The sequence below is a fragment of the Bidens hawaiensis genome, unplaced genomic scaffold (assembly GCF_021521415.1).
Source record: "Bidens hawaiensis isolate Kalapana, Puna unplaced genomic scaffold, B.hawaiensis_p1.1 tig00047489_1, whole genome shotgun sequence".
NCBI lineage: Eukaryota > Viridiplantae > Streptophyta > Magnoliopsida > Asterales > Asteraceae > Bidens > Bidens hawaiensis.
In genome coordinates, this window is record NW_027498485.1 from 86,034 (window position 1) to 92,382 (window position 6,349).

Consider the following 6,349-nt stretch of genomic DNA (forward strand, 5'->3'; position numbering starts at 1 on the left):
AGCTTCATAGGTATATGTCGGCTCCAAAGGATAAAGCTAGAGCTTTTCATGCGATTTGACTAGTTACAATGTGGTGTCTTTGGAAGAAACGAAATGATTTTATCCACAATGGGGCCCCGGTTCATATTCATAGCTTATACTAAATCGCTAAGTTACCTTTGGATCAAGCATAGATCCAAAAACAGAGGGTTAACTTGGGAGGATTGGTGTACGTTTCGGTTATAATTCGACGTTAGTGTTGTTTGGTTTTGCTTTTGGTGGTGAGGCTTCGTTTGTATTTTTTTCTCTGTGCTTTCGTTTTTGGCGTTTGTATTTGACGGTTCTAGTAGCTTGCTAGTTTTAATAAAAATTTTATTGGTGTTTCAAAAAAGAAAAAGTTATACGATGTGGTTTTATAATTGAGCACGAGACTAAGTTAAACTCACCCTATAGTTGACCCAATTGATGGCTTCAAGCCTCGTGCTTTTATATCATGTACTCCCCCTTCGGTTTTCACATTTTATTAAAAAATGTTGTGACGAAGAATATGAAATTATGAATCCATGCGATCGCTATTACCATCCACACAACAGATATAACGTACAAGTACAAACATGCTAGTACGTATTATGTGATGTCACTGATTTTCTTTGTAAAAATGATATTACTGAGTAGCTAGTATAATAACTCCAAACAAAAATAACAATCCCAAATAATAGTTTCTTCACAACATAAAATTATGTACATACAATTAACATATACGTACGTGTTAGTGTATACATATTGATTTTAGTGGTTTAATTACCAATCATATATTATTTTCTTGAAATTTACATAATTTACACAAATTTGATTGTCGTAAAAATAATAATACCGGATTGATATCTTGATGGAAGTTATATATATATAATGATTTGAGGTTATACACTTATACAAAGAATATCATAGGCACAACATATTCTCAACGGATTATGTTGTTTATATACCATGGTATATCAATATTATGTATTTATATAAAAATAAAAAAAGAAAATAAATGATTAGAGTTTTTTTTCAACAACAAAGAAGACATTTATAAAAAAGCTTAAAAACACCTACCAATAAAACCCGTTTGAACGACAGATGTGAGCTTAGGGGTAATGATCTTTAGGATTACTATTAGAAACTTGGTATGTGAAACCGTAATTTTGTTCACAAGTAGCTAGCCTTTTTTTACAACTGAAATTGCAGTAGCAAAAACCTATGTGGTCGTTCTTTTTTTCGGCCATTTATTTGCGATTTTCAACAAGTTTTGTGGCCGTTCTTTATTACTGATTTGCAATGGCTTGTATATTTTTTAGAAAACACTATTTCAAGAAATATACAAAAAAAAAAAACAATTTTATTGGAAATCTCATAAATAAATGCATGGCTATTACATGTAGGCCGTTAAAGGAAATAACTTTCAATATAAGCGATGCCAATTTAAATTATAAATTGAGATAGATATAAAATATATATAACCAATTATGAAAAAGTATCAAGTTTGATTTGAGCCTTCTCTCTGTTTAATCACATGCCATTCTTTCTACACTTTTCATCCAATATAGCATCAATCAGGAAATGGATAGCCTATGCTCATATGCTTGTTAACTTGTAGCTAAATTTGTACCCAAAGTCCCCACCTAGCTACCACACCTACTTTTAACATATATACTCACACATCCAAGTGTGTGTAACTGTGTGTATGTACCATAAGAGATAATGTTACATGATCACCATCGTGAAAAATTTATAATGCAACATATATATAGAAGCATTTCTCAGAAACATGTGAAGAAACTGCAAACCTGTTTTCTTTTTTCATATGCATGGGAATAACATCAGAAACATACCATTGTCCCCTCTGAATCAAAGACTCTAAATCTAGCAACATTTAGGTTGTTCACTCGCTCTAGCTTGGTCTAATTAAAAACATGAATATTAATATTAATAATTAATAATTACATTATGCTTGTTACCTTGTTCACCATAAATTGGGGCAACACTTAACGATGAGGGCGGTGAGGATGAAGATGCCGGAAAACTTGGCACGTAAGTCTCTAGATAACTCTCGGTAATATTCGGGTTCATGCCAAGTGAGTTCATATATGGTTGGGTGATATTATTAGTCAATTCGAAATTGTTTTCTTGGCTAATTAGCTTAAATGGGATTATGGGATGGCTATCGTGATCAAAATAGTTTAAGGATTCCAATGTGGGAATCTGATTATCAAAAACTGAAGATGGATTGACTATGAATGATGGAGGAAGGGGAGGGAGGTTAGAGGCGGGATCGATATTGAAGCACTTATCAAGATTGATCAAAAGCGGTTGACAAACAGCCGGTGGTGGTGCATGGACATGATCATCTTGATCATGGATCATGTGAGGTTGATATGGGCTTATGATAAGATTAGGGTAGTTTGCATCAAATAAACCATCATAGTAATGATGATCACTTCCGGTTGGAGGAACATGAATGTTGGTGGTTTTAGGGTTAGGAAAGGTGGTGGCAAGATGGTGAGTAGATAGGTGACTATGAGCTAGAAGCTTCTTTTTTATGCTCGAGTTCCAAAAGTTCTTAACCTCGTTGTCTGTCCTTCCTGGTAAATGTTTTGCAATTTGCGCCCATCTATGTGTCAAGAAAAAATATATATTAAACTTTAAACAATGCTTAATTATCAGTCACCACTTATTTTCTTTAAAACTAACACAAAATTTTTGGTTTCCAAAATTTAAAAAGTTATTTTCTTTCTACCGATTTCCAAGAATTCGGTGTAGATCGACTATGAGAGTGGCTTCTTGTGACGAAAAGCTCCCTCGCTTTAAATCTGGCCTTAGATAGTTAATCCATCGTAATCTACAACTCTTGCCGCACCTTTGGAGACCTACTTCAAAGATAATACATAAAGATTAAAAAAATTCATTATCACCCAAAATACTTATAAACATAAAGATAAATAGGTCATCATGATCTACATCTAATATAATCTCTCTCTCTCTTTCAACAAACGTACAATATGTATATATATATATCTGCATGACGAATGAAAGATTGAAATATTCGTGTCAGGGAGAGAGAGAAAGAGACCAGCAAGTTTAGGAACGGAGCTCCAGCAGCCATGGCCATGGGAGGTAATGTAGTTGATGAGTTTCTCGTCTTCTTCCGGAGACCACAACCCTCTTTTCACTTTCTGTTTGTTGCAGCAAGTGTGTCCTCCACCATGTCCCATTGATGCACCCAAGACAACTCGTCTATATATGGCTTGCTATATATACTCACACACAGGCACTAACAGTCTATGATATTATAAGTCAGATGATGATGATGATGATGATGATGAAATTATCAGACCTGCTGCAATGCAAAAGAGAGCTTGGTAAGCAGAGAGAGAGAGATGATGTAGTAGGGGGAGGAAGATAGACCACGCCCTTATATATTTAGGGTCCTACTTTGTCTTATATAACAAGCTGTTTTTCTCTATGTATATTATAGTGATTATTTTATTTGGAAAGTAGTCAAAATTTAAGGATATTCAAGGTTTGGTTTAGTCGGTCATAAAGAAAATTTTGGACAAATTACTAACTATGATTTTGAGAAAACAAAAATTAAAATAGTCTATTGACCAAAGAAATTATATAAATAATGATGACATTTCTATATGTGAATTAATTACCCAAATATCTTTAACCTTTTTTAAATGCGCCAACTCTTCACATTGTGCGTCATTTTGAAATAAAAATTAGCTTCCTTCTTCTGAGCCATATGGTGCGGCACATTGATCGCCAACATGCACCATTTTCTCTTGTTGTGTCTTTTCCTCTCGTTTCATCGTATTTAGCGTCATTTTACAAAGAAAACACCCAAAAACAAGTCAATCTTTTTCCACACCATCTTCTCATTGCCTCAAATACCACCATTTCTCTTGCGCCATTTTTGTTTCTTGCATCAACTACACATGTCAAGCTTTGATTAAATGGTAATTAAAAAAAATTATATGACTATTTTAATACTCCCTCCGTCCCATTATAAATGTCCTAGTTTGATTTTTCAAGTCTTTCTTGTTTAACTTTGACCGACAATATTTGTGTTTGTGTTATATAATACTTGATGTAAAATTTATGAATGGATTGGGCTTTAAATGTATTTTACATTGATATAATTTTCATCAAGTATTATATGACACGAACAAAAATATTTGCGATCAAGGTTGCAAAAGAAAGACTTGAAAAGTCAAACTATGAAACTTATAACGGGACGGAGGGAGTAATTCTTTTAGTCAACATGACCATTATGGTGATTTTCCCTTTGAACCTTTGAAAAATGATAAACCAAGCTGACCAAGTTGGTTGAGTTGGCCGAAGTAGACAGTGTAATTAGAGGTTAAAAGTGTATAAACCATAGATTCACTTAATTGCTATTCCATCCATAGGGACGCATAACTTTAAATTAGGAATATTAATATATATGTATGTGTCTATATATATATATATAGCCTCACGTCGCTCCTCCCCTCTCGTGCCACCAAATTGCTCCATTCATGAATTATGGCTTCTCATTCAATCTCTTCTATAAAATCCGTGGGCACGGGTTTTTTTCATGGGCCTGGGTACCCAGATCATCAAAGCGGGTTAAATATAAAATAAAATAAAAAAGACATATCTATCTATCTCCAAGGTAACCCAATCCATCATACATACATCTTCATCTTCTCTATTGCAGATCATTAAAAACCTAATTCAACTTCTTCTTCTTATTCTTCCCTGGCAACAACATATCTCCGTGTAACCAAACGTTTTAGAAATTCAATCAACAAAGACGATCAATTTCAATCCACCATCACCGGAAAAAACATCTGCACCGTCTTCATCCTGTCTCCTCTCACTAATACACAAACCCTAATCTTCATCTACCCCTGTTCATTGTTCCATTTTTTGTGGTGATTCGATTTATTCCTAGCCAGATTCTCTAATCGACCCGTCACTTACCCTAACAACAAAAGATAAGTTTGATTGTGGTTCGTTTTTTAGATTTTGTTAATTACCAAAGTTGTTATAACCATTGTTTTCTTATTCAAGTTATGGATTTATTTAATATAACCTATTAAAATAGGGTGTAAAAATCTCACTAAACCTGATTTTAGTTAAATTCAAATGGTTATTCGATTCCGTTTTGATGTTAGTTATGAACATGAAATTGGATTGTGTCCACAAATATATTTCAGCTGTAAGCCAATATTTTTCCAGTCCAATGATTGGGTTTATATGAATGTTTGATTATTGTAATTGTTTTGAATAGTTTTGTAAATTGTAAATTTGACAAGTTTTATGCACTTTAGGTGTTTGATGAAATGCTTGAGTGAATATAATGTGATGTTTGTTTAATTTGTGGATGTGGTTAATTAGACGCGGAGATCGTCGTATCAAAACATGTTCTTTATCTTACTCAAACATCACTGCTTTCAAAAACATAGTTTAATCAGTTTATTAATAAATTTAATAAGTTCATAAATAAAAAAATAAAATGACAAGACTTAACATTGTTTAGTACCACATAATTTTGCAATTTTGGTGTTTAATTAATCAATATATGTTAAAGTTAAGATATATAATTGTGAATTTTAATTTGTTTTTATATGATGGAGTGCAGAATTGAATATGACCATTAGACTAAGTTTGGTTTAGATCTGTTTTATCAGTTAATTGCTGATAATTTGTTGAAACGTGCCAAAACAAACCAAAACATGTTGAATTGCAGCAAAGCTGGTCAAAACACGTTGAAATAAGCAATTTTAAATGTTGAAACGAGTTGAAACCTGTCAAAACATGTTGATTCATTGCTGATTTGCTTTTAAAACCAATGTTTTCAGACGCGGCCGAGACGTCGACCCGGACTCCTTACCGGGTCAAAGGTCGGATCGACCCACGAGGGCTGATTCGTCACAAATAATTTATATATATACATATATATATATATATAATTCATATTCATATAAAAAATAATAATAACAAATAATAATAATAATAACAAACTTTAATGTTTATTTATGTTTTGATACATTGCTTTTTAAATATTATGTTTGATAAATGGAGACATCAACGAAGTTTCGTTGGTTGGTTCATGGGGTAATTATTAAATCTTCTATATTCAAAATGACTCAAGTTCGAATCCCGACATTAACATTTTATTTTGAATTTAATGAAAAAACCGGTACCCGTCGGGTCAACCGGCGCCACCCGCAAAACCCAACCGGGTTTTCAGAAACGGCCCAATTACACTGACCCGACCCGGTCCCAGGCGGACCGATTCGACTAGCTAGGCTAGATTTCAATACACTGGTTAAAACTG

The 6,349-nt window shown here is 33.3% G+C and overlaps 1 pseudogene; it reads right to left on the reverse strand.

Annotated features, from left to right (window-relative positions):
- Window positions 1-1,961: 1,961 nt before the first annotated feature.
- LOC143597016 (uncharacterized) lies at window positions 1,962-3,233 on the reverse strand (annotated as a pseudogene).
- Window positions 3,234-6,349: the final 3,116 nt, after the last annotated feature.